The sequence below is a fragment of the Protopterus annectens genome, chromosome 13.part0, assembly GCF_019279795.1.
Source record: "Protopterus annectens isolate FY-2018-M chromosome 13.part0, PAN1.0, whole genome shotgun sequence".
Classification (NCBI taxonomy): domain Eukaryota; kingdom Metazoa; phylum Chordata; order Ceratodontiformes; family Protopteridae; genus Protopterus; species Protopterus annectens.
Window position 1 is genome coordinate 1063135364 of NC_056747.1, and position 10000 is coordinate 1063145363.

General features: G+C 39.0%; 1 protein-coding gene across 2 annotated transcripts in view; it reads left to right on the forward strand.

Annotated features, from left to right (window-relative positions):
- The window catches only part of LOC122788120 (alpha-2,8-sialyltransferase 8F-like), a 719095-nt gene that overhangs the window by 45798 nt on the left and 663297 nt on the right, over window positions 1-10000 (forward strand). The gene's annotated exons all lie outside the window — the stretch shown is intronic.

Genomic DNA, 10000 nt, shown 5'->3' on the forward strand with positions numbered 1-10000 from the left:
GGTCTTTCTAATTGCTGCAGGTGTCGGGTAAGGTACATCCCAAAGGGGCATTGTATTCTATGATGGGCCTGATGAGGGATGAATAAAGGGGCACGATTACCTCTCTTGATCTAGATGTGAATCCTTTCATGATGAGGTGGGCTATGTAGAAGGTCTTTCTAACCACTTTGGCAATGTGGTTGTCAAAGGAGAGATTGCTATCAACTTGGGTCCCCAGATCCCTAATTACTTTCTCTGTACTTAATGGGTTACCACCTATGTGGTAATTTGTGGGCACATTGTTTTTGCCAAAGGGTATGACTATACACTTTTTGGCATTTAGCTTTAGACCATGGCTCTGGCACCAGTTATCCGTCTCTGCGAGACCTTTTTGAAGGATGTTTGTGTCAGCTGGAGAGTCGATTATGGCGCCCAGTTTGCAGTCATCTGTGAACTTGCTGAGCCATAGTCCTCCCACGTTGGCCTGTACCTCAGAAAAGTAAATACCGAACAAGAGAGGTCCCAGGACAGAACCTTGTGGGACGCCACTTGTGACAGGTTTCGAGTCTGACATGGCTCCAGCAACTCTGACTCCGTGGGTTCTGTCTTTGAGCCAGTTTAGGACCCATCTTGTGACATAGGGGTTTATATTTAGGCTGGATAGCTTATCTATGATGCCCGAGTGGGGTATTGTGTCAAATGCCTTTGCAAGGTCCAGATAGGCTGTGTGGACTACCTTCCATTCATCTATGGCCTTGGTGACTGTTTCGAAGAAGTCGACCAGGTTCAAAAGGCAGGATCTGCCCTTGACAAAGCCAAATTGGGTAGGATCTAGTGTCTGTAGGTCCCCAATGTCTTTGTTTATGAGTTCCATGGTGATCCTCTCCATAGCCTTGCAGACTAGGCTAGTCATGCTTATGCGGCGATAGTTTCCAGGGTCCATAGAGGCGCCACCTTTGTGGAGTGGGACCACTATTGCTGTATGCCATTCTTTGGGCACATATCCTGTAGTGAGGCTGAGATTGTACAGCAGTTTTACTTGAGGGATTAGTTCTTCTTGGAGTTCATGTAGGATGCAACCCGGGACACCATCTGGTCCCATGGAAGCAGTGTTTTTTGCTTTGGAGAGGGCGGCCTTTACCTGAGCATCAGAGATGTTTGGGAGGCTGCACTCTTCCGGGATAGATACTTGCTCTTTTGGGGGGGAGGGGGTGGAGAAGTTTGCACTGAACCTGTCTGCCAGGATATTGGCGATGTCAGTGGGTTCAGTGTATTTTTTGTCGTTTAGAATCAACTCAGAATAAGTCTGGGAGTTGCATCCCAGGTTCCTAACATAACTGAAAAAAGCCTTATGATTGTCTTTAGTGTCCTGTGTAATGTTTCTCTCGAAGCTGACCTTGGAGGATTTTATGAGGGATCGTAATTTTTTGCTAGTACTGATCAGAGACGGCTTCCCTTTTAGGGATTTTGCTCTATCATGTAGTAGCTTCCTCCTTCTGTTGTATAGTTTATTTATGGCTGGGGTCCACCAGACTGGACGCCTGCCTTTGGATGATTGGGTCTTGATTTTGTTTGGGATAGCATGATCCATGCATTCCTGGAGATGTCCGTAGAATGCGTTTATATAAGATTCTGCAGTTTGGGCCGTAGTTTCCACTGGCCCTGGGGCATTGAAGGATTCTACTTCAGTTTTGAGAAGTGTGAAGTTCGCTTTTCAGAAGTTTTTCACTGTGGTTTTCTGGGCTGAGGGTGGGGTCGGGATGTGGATATCCAGTGAAATTAATTTATGGTCTGATCTTACCAATGAGGGATATACTTCTGGTATGGAGCATAGAGTCCCCATGTTGGTAATGATTAGGTCTAGTATTTTATCCCCTCTTGTGGGAGTGGTGACTAGTTGTTCCATAGCATTTGAGTTTATAAATTCCAGGAACCTTCGGGCTAAGGTGCTGGGGCTTGAGTAATGCTCCCAGTCTATGTTTGGGTAGTTGAAGTCACCCAATATAATGGTGTTCGGAGAGATCTTCATGTTCTCCAATGTTTTCAGGAAAGCCGAGTGGGATTCCTGACTTTGAGAGGGTGGTTTGTAGGATGCTATAAACTGAAAAGCAGTCTTGCCCACTGTCAGTTGCACATGGATGTTCTCCGATACGTCATGCAATGCCACTAATAGAAACTGAATCATTGAGACATGCTAATTAAATTGCTTAAGTAGTAACTACCAGTATAATTCCTTTGATTTCAATATACTGTGTCAGTCTCCTCCTTTTTGTCAAGGGACAAACTCTTTCCAAGACAAAAAATAAAAACTTCTGTAAATTATTAGACAATAGAATATTTATATAAGGCATTGTTCAAGTCCTTTCTTTGTATACAAAATAAATGTTCATAAGTTCTACTTTTAAGATGTCTCTCAGTTTTGCTGAGGTAAAATGCTGGACAAGACTGAAAAATAACCAGGGAAACCACATCCATGGAATTACATTTATATCTACCTCTACAGTAAATATCCCTCGAATAATATCCCTCGAATAATTAATTACCCTTACTTTATAACTGCATTAATGTAAAGGCGATACAAACAATCTCCATGTCTACCAATAATGAAACCATCATTATCAAAGCAACCTCCATTTTCAAAAAGATTTTTAAAGTTTCTTCCTCCCTTGAAAACAAAATTAATTATTTCATTACCTAATTTATTTTGTAAAATATGATTGGAATTAATAGTTAAGCCCCTATTTTAATCACAATTTCCTTAGTTTTAACACTATTATTAAGACCAAAACCATATTTCTACTATAAGCATTCATAGTGTTACATTCACAGTTATCATTCCCTCATTCACATTTCATAAATTCCTCATCTTAAAATAGACATAAAATGAGTTTGCCTTTTAACTATCACTTCCCTTTCAATTTTTTAACTAACTTCACTGTATCCCTGTAATACAACATATCTTTTTAAATTATTAATCTTATCCAAAACTACTGAATCGTTTGATATAATATGGGATAATCTAGAATGCTTTTAACTGCAAACAAGTTATATGATACAATCCTGTGCAGGAAATCAGAACAAACAAACCCAATTAGATGTTTAACAATTGTAGAAAACTTTTAGTTAATACCTCAGACACAGTGTAACAAGCTAGCAAAGTATATGCAGACAATAAAAGTGCTCTAAATAACTCAGAAATAAGCAAAAAACAGGATACTTAATGTTATATATCACAGATTAGTTGGCTCAGAGCCCTTCCTCCGACTTCCTCCGATTAGCTCAGTGTGAAAAGGCAGAAACACTCACAAGTTATCTTCTTAAGTAACAAAGTTGAAACCTTAAAAAAAAAGCTTGAAAGAACCATTGAGGTGCTTACTCCAAACTGTAGTCCAGGCACCCTCAGTCAGCCAATGACCACAAACAATTCACTTTCACTGAAATGCTATACTGGCTTTGGCTAAGCTATGATGACCTGGAACATGTGCTCAGACACACAGCCTCTACTAACAAACAACTAGGCCCAAAACACAAACCTAAATATGGACAATGCTACACTGCCAACACTACTTAGATAGAAAAAAACTGCAGAAATATTTAAACAGATAAAGTATCAGGGAGACTCTAGAGAATGCTTTTAACTGCAAACAAGTTATATGATACAGTCCTTTGCAGGAAATCAGAACAAGCCAACCCAACCAGATGCTTAACAATTGTAGAAAATTTCTAGTTAATACCTCACACACAGTGAAACTAGCTAGCCAAATATATGCAGACAATAAAAGTGCTATAAATAAATCAGAAATAAGCAAAAAAAATGATACTTAATGTTATATATCACAGATTACTTGTCTCATATCCCTTCCTCCATATTCCTCCAATTAGCTCAGATTTTCCCTTCTTAAATCTAAGGCTGGAAATATGATAAAACCTTTCCACTATTTCATCTAGTTTTTCTACTGATTACTCTGAGACAGATAACGCGAGTAAAACATCATCAGCAAATAACATCATTTTTTAATTGAGTTGACCATATACATCTATGCTGGTTAAAAACGAAAATGAAAAGACAAGAAACCACAAACAAAAGTGAGTAAACGGCAGACTGCAACAAAGCACGGACTTCTTCGTAAACCAAAAAGCAAAAGCTGCTTATTGTAAGCGCTTTCAGTTGAGATAGTACCCAACCTTCATCAGACAAAGTGTTACATAACAATGCTTCCTACTTATATAGTGTTACTCTAACAAATTAACACCATTAGCTAAAATCAATTAATCCAATTAGCTCAATTCTAAAAAATTAAGAATTAAAGCACCAATGGGTTAAAAATTCATAATATATAGCCACTCAGTCCCCAAATATAAAATGTAAACCACAAATAATAGCCTAATAGGCTAATACCTATAGCACCACGGCTGTTTTCAAAAATACATATATACACTTGCTTTAAACTATGACTACCTCACCTTCAGTCCTATATTCTCAAACTAGCAAGATATAAACATTAAATAGGATTGAACAGTATGTGTATATATATATATATATATATATATATATATATATATACATATATATATATATATATATATATATATATAGATAGATACATATATATATATGTATATATACATATATATATATATATATATATATATATATGTGTATATATATATATATATATATATATATATATATATATATAAAATACACCTATTTACCAAACAAATAACAAAATAGAATAAAAATCAAAATAGAATAAAAATCAACTTAGCCAAGCATAACATATTAAAAAGCAATATAACATAAACAGTAATCAATATGTTCAACCTGTCTATCCCTGGCTTTCATACACATGAAAATACAACCAATGTTACATCTTTGATTTATCATCACTAGCGTACTGCTTAAGAAATCACCATCTCATTCCAAGGCGAACCACTTATTTGTATACACATTATTAGACTATATGACATGCATTTAGTATACTTACTCACTACCTTATTATGTGCGTATTGTTGTTACCTACATAATGCTTTCAATTTAAGAGTACATTTAATAGAGGCATATTCATTCAAACCTGGTGGGACATACGCTGATGTCCTAATTTGCCATAGAACCTCCTGTTCTTCCAAAATTAACTGCCATGGGCCTCCACTTACATCATTTTGGACTTGTAAAATGACAAAAGTAAAGGAATGGTCTGCACATTCAAAAATATGTTTTGCAAGTGTATTGGTCATGTCCCTCCTACCTATAGCATACTGATGCTCATAAATTCTTTTCCTAAATTTTCTTTCAGTTTTTTGCTATGTAGAAGGAGGGACACCTCTCGCATGTCGCAACATATACCACCCCTTTTGTTTCACAATTATATTTATCCTTTAAGAAATATTCCTTCCCATTAATTATGACATAGTCTCCTGGAGAAATATATTTACATTGTGGGCACATTCCGCATTTACTCATACCCACTGCTTTAACATGTTTCCTACTCATGTCTACCAGATTTTTAAGATTGGGGCCTCTTCTGTAAGTGAATTTAGGTTGAAATCCTATCTTCTTACATAAAGCATGATCTTCTAAAATTATACCCCAATTCTTAATTATAATCTCCTTAATGATCTTATAATCAATGCTGTATGTGAAAAGAAAGTTAAGACTTGAGTGCTTGTTATTAACACTATGGGCATTACTGTTAGAGGGCCCTATATCCACTCTATTCATAGTTCTGCCACTTAAAAGAGGCCTAAAATGCTCTGATTCTCTTTTGATCCTTACTTCATCGATGGTGTCTGTAATTAATATTTCAGGATACCCCCTATTCAAAAACATTGTTTTTATATTATCACATTCATGCAAAAAAATCATTATTGTCAGAAACCATCCTTGCAGCTCTTACGAAATGTCCCTTGACCGCCACTCTATTTTGATGATAAGGATGGCTACTAGTATAATGCAAGAAACTATTTGAATATGTGGGTTTCCTATATAATGTGGATTTTAATCTATTATTACCTCTGTCCTTACTAATCTTAATGTCAAGGTAATTTATTTCTTCCGTTCCTATGGTATATGTGAATTCAAGAAAATCAGTCATCGCAGTAATACTGTCTATGAACCTAGGTATCAGATCAATGTGCCCTTTCCAAATAAGACACATATCATCTTGATACCTAGTATACCAAGCTACGTGTTCTTGAAACATATGATTGTTAAACAACATATTACGTTCCCAAAAAGCCATTACGCTATTGGCAAAGCTGCCTCCACAACGAGACCCCATAGCTATTACTGTTTTTTGGAGAAAAAACTGACCCTTGAATACCAAATAATTATTGGATAAAATCAAATCTAGGAGGGTCTCGACAAGATTAATGTTTGCATTATCTGCCTTTTTGTACAACATAAAATTCCTGGTCCATTCAATCCCTAGATGTTGGGGTATAACGGTATATAAATCTTTAACATCTATGACCAAGAAAATATGCTCCTCATTATACTGTATTTGGTTTATATTCTCCAAAAAACTCCAGGAATCCTTGCATATCTGAGGCTCATCCTGGATGAACGGATTCAATATGTTGTCCACATACTTGGAACAGGCAAATTTGATGGAACATCTCCAATCAACAATCGGCCTTAAGGGTGGATCAATTAGGCTTTTATGCAGTTTTGGAGAGCCAAAAATGGCAGGAATTCTTGGGGCTGGCATAGTTAAGTATTGAAAGGTGTCGATGTCAATACTGCCCTCTATGAAAAAGTCATCCAATGCCCCCCTAATATTTTTATATGCCAAGTTGACCTCATTTAAACAAGCATCTATATATGCTCCAGACTGCAAATAATTAAGCATTTTATTCTCATACTGGTAATCACCCATAAATACCAGACCTCCTCCCTTATCTGGTTTCATAACTCTAATTTTACATTGGTTAAGAAGGGAGATGAAGTCTAATTCATTTTTAGAGATGTTTAAATTTGCAGTTCTAGCATGTCTAGAAGATTCCAGCTTTGACCCCAGGTCATTTTCACACATTCTCTCAAACACATTCAATACACCATAAAGTGGTGGATTAAAAACACTTGACACCCTCAGTGTATTAAGAAGTGTGGAACTATTACCCTTACTATAATTCAAGTTCAACTTGCATACAAATAACTTAAGGTCAAGTATTGTTTTAACCAAATCTCCCTATTTATCAGGAACGAAGGACAGACCCTTAGAGAAGAACTCAATCAATGGTTGATCAATTGTCAGGACAGTATAATTAAATATTTTAAAGTCCCCTTGTTGGCTCATGAGGATTTTTGGTCCTTCTACTGTTCGTTGTATCACCTCCTCCGTTGATTCCTTCGATGTCTTCTCTGCCCTTGGTTCCTGTTGTTGGTCTGGTTTTGTTGTTCCTCCTATTTCCTACTTCTGAAAACCCTGATCCCCTTCCATGTTATGTGGGCCCTCCCCCTGTTGTTGGTTGTTTCCTTGTCCATTAATATTATTAACATTATTCCTAATTTGCTCACTCCTTCACACCTGTATGGGTTCCGTGTCACTAATGTCCTCAGTATCATTCATTTGTGCAACCCTATTATTGTTAACTTGATTACTTATTAGATTATGGGAAATGACAGGGGGAGGGGGGTAGGCTTTCTTGTTAGCATAATCCTTTAAGTCTCTGTCCATCTTTCTTTTTTTGCTTGTTAAAAGCTTACTTATAGTAGCCTCTATACTGATGTAAATTCTTGCGTAATCATACTTGTATCTTATGATACAAGTACAACCATAGTGCCTTTTTTAGGCAAGGCTCAAATTCTAAACCTACCACCCTAGAAAACAAAAATGGGAAGAAACTAAGGGTAATGCTGCTGAATGCCAGAAGTTTAAATCTCAAAATGCACGCACTCGAGGCCCTTCTCAGTATGGAGAACATCGATGTCTGTGCTGTGACTGAAACCTGGTTCAAGGCTCCTGAGAGCACCCCAGCACTATCAGGTTTTACCTCATATCATGCGTTCCGGCCCCAAAACCCGGACCACACCACAAAAGGAGGGGGTGTATCCATATTCATCAAGGATACCCACACCTCCAGGTTGGTGGCAAAGCACGAAGCATCGGAAACCATCCAGGTGCAATTAACCATAGGCAAAACTGCTCTACAATTTGTAGCATGCTACAGGCCACCCTCTCAAACTCAGGAACCCCACACAACCTTCCTGAAGACACTGGAGGGTATAAATATCTCCAAACACCATTATATTGGGTGACTTCAACTACCCGAATATAGACTGGGAACATTACTCAAGCCCCAACTTTCTAGCCCAAAGGTTCCTGGAGTTCATAAATTCAAATGCCATGGAACAACTAGTCACGGTTCCCACAAGAGGAGAAAATATACTAGATCTCATCATCACAAACATGGGGACAAAATGCTCCACACCGGAAGTATATCCCTCATTGGTGAGATCAGATCACAAACTAATCTCACTGGAAATCCACATCCCGCCCCCACCCCAAACAAAAAAGATCACAGTGAAGAACTTCTCTAAAGCAAACTTCATACTACTCAAGACTGGTGTGGTATCCTTCAAGGCCCCCGAGCCAGTGGAAACCACAACTCAAGCTGCGGAAGCCGTTACAAATGCCTTCTATGAACACCTCCAGGACTGCATGGATCAGGCAATCCCTAATAAAACCAAGACTCTTTCCACCAAGGGCAAACGTCCAGTTTGGTGGACCCCAGCCATAAACAAACTTTACAATAAGAGGAGAAAGCTGTTACATGGTAGAGCAAAATCCATAAAAGAGAAGACACCCTTGATCATTATTAGTAAAAAAATACGAGCACTCATAAAATCATCCAAGGCCAACTTTGAGAGAAAAATTGCCATAGATTCAAAAGACAATCATAAGGCCTTCTTCAGCTATGTTAGAAACCTGGGTGGAAACTCCCAGATATGCTCAGAATTAGTCCAAAATGATACAAAAATCACTGAACCCACAGACATTGCCAACATACTGGCAGACAGGTTCAGTGCAAACTTCACCCCCTCTCCCCCCCAAAAGGAGAGATAACTATCCCAGCGGAGTGTAGCCTCCCAGACATCTCAAATGCACAGGTGAAAGCTGCTCTCTCTAAAGCTAAAAACACAGCATCAATGGGACCGGATGGTGTCCCCAGCTGTGTGTTACACGAACTCAACGAGGAACTAAACCCGCACATAAGGCAGCTTTTTAATCTTAGCCTTGCCACAGGATACGTGCCCAAGTAGTGGCGTACGGCAACTGTGGTCCCACTCCACAAAGGCGGTGCCTCTACGGACCCTGGTAATTACCGCCCCATAAGCTTAACAAGCCTGGTCTGCAAAGCTATGGAGAGGATCATAATGGAACTCATAAACAAAGACATAGGGGACTTGCAGACATTGGACCCGACCCAGTTTGGCTTTGTCAAGGGCAGATCATGCCCTTTGAACTTGGTCGACTTCTTCGAAACAGTCACCAAGGCCATTGATGAGGGAAAGGCAGTTCATACAGCCTACCTTGACCTTGCAAAAGCTTTTGACACAATACCCCACTTGGGTATTATAGAGAAACTTACCAGCTTAAATGTAAACCCATATGTCAGAAGATGGGTTGCAAACTGGCTAAAGGACAGAACCCACAGGGTTAGAGTTGCTGGCGCCATGTCAGACTCCAAGCCGGTCACAAGTGGTGTCCCACAGGGCTCAGTCCTTGGCCCCCTGTTGTTCGGCATCTACTTCTCAGAAGTACAGGCAAACATAGGAGGACTATGGCTGACAAAGTTTGCAGATGACTGCAAACTGGGCGCCATAGTGGAAAGTACATCGGACACAGATATCCTTCAGAGGGGTCTCACGGAAACTGATAGCTGGTGCCAGGGCCATGGCCTGAAGTTAAATGCCAAAAAATGTATAGTCATACCCTTTAGGAAAAACAAGGTAACCCCAAGCTACCATATAGGTGGCAATCCACTAAGCACAGAAGAGGTTATCAGGGACCTGGGG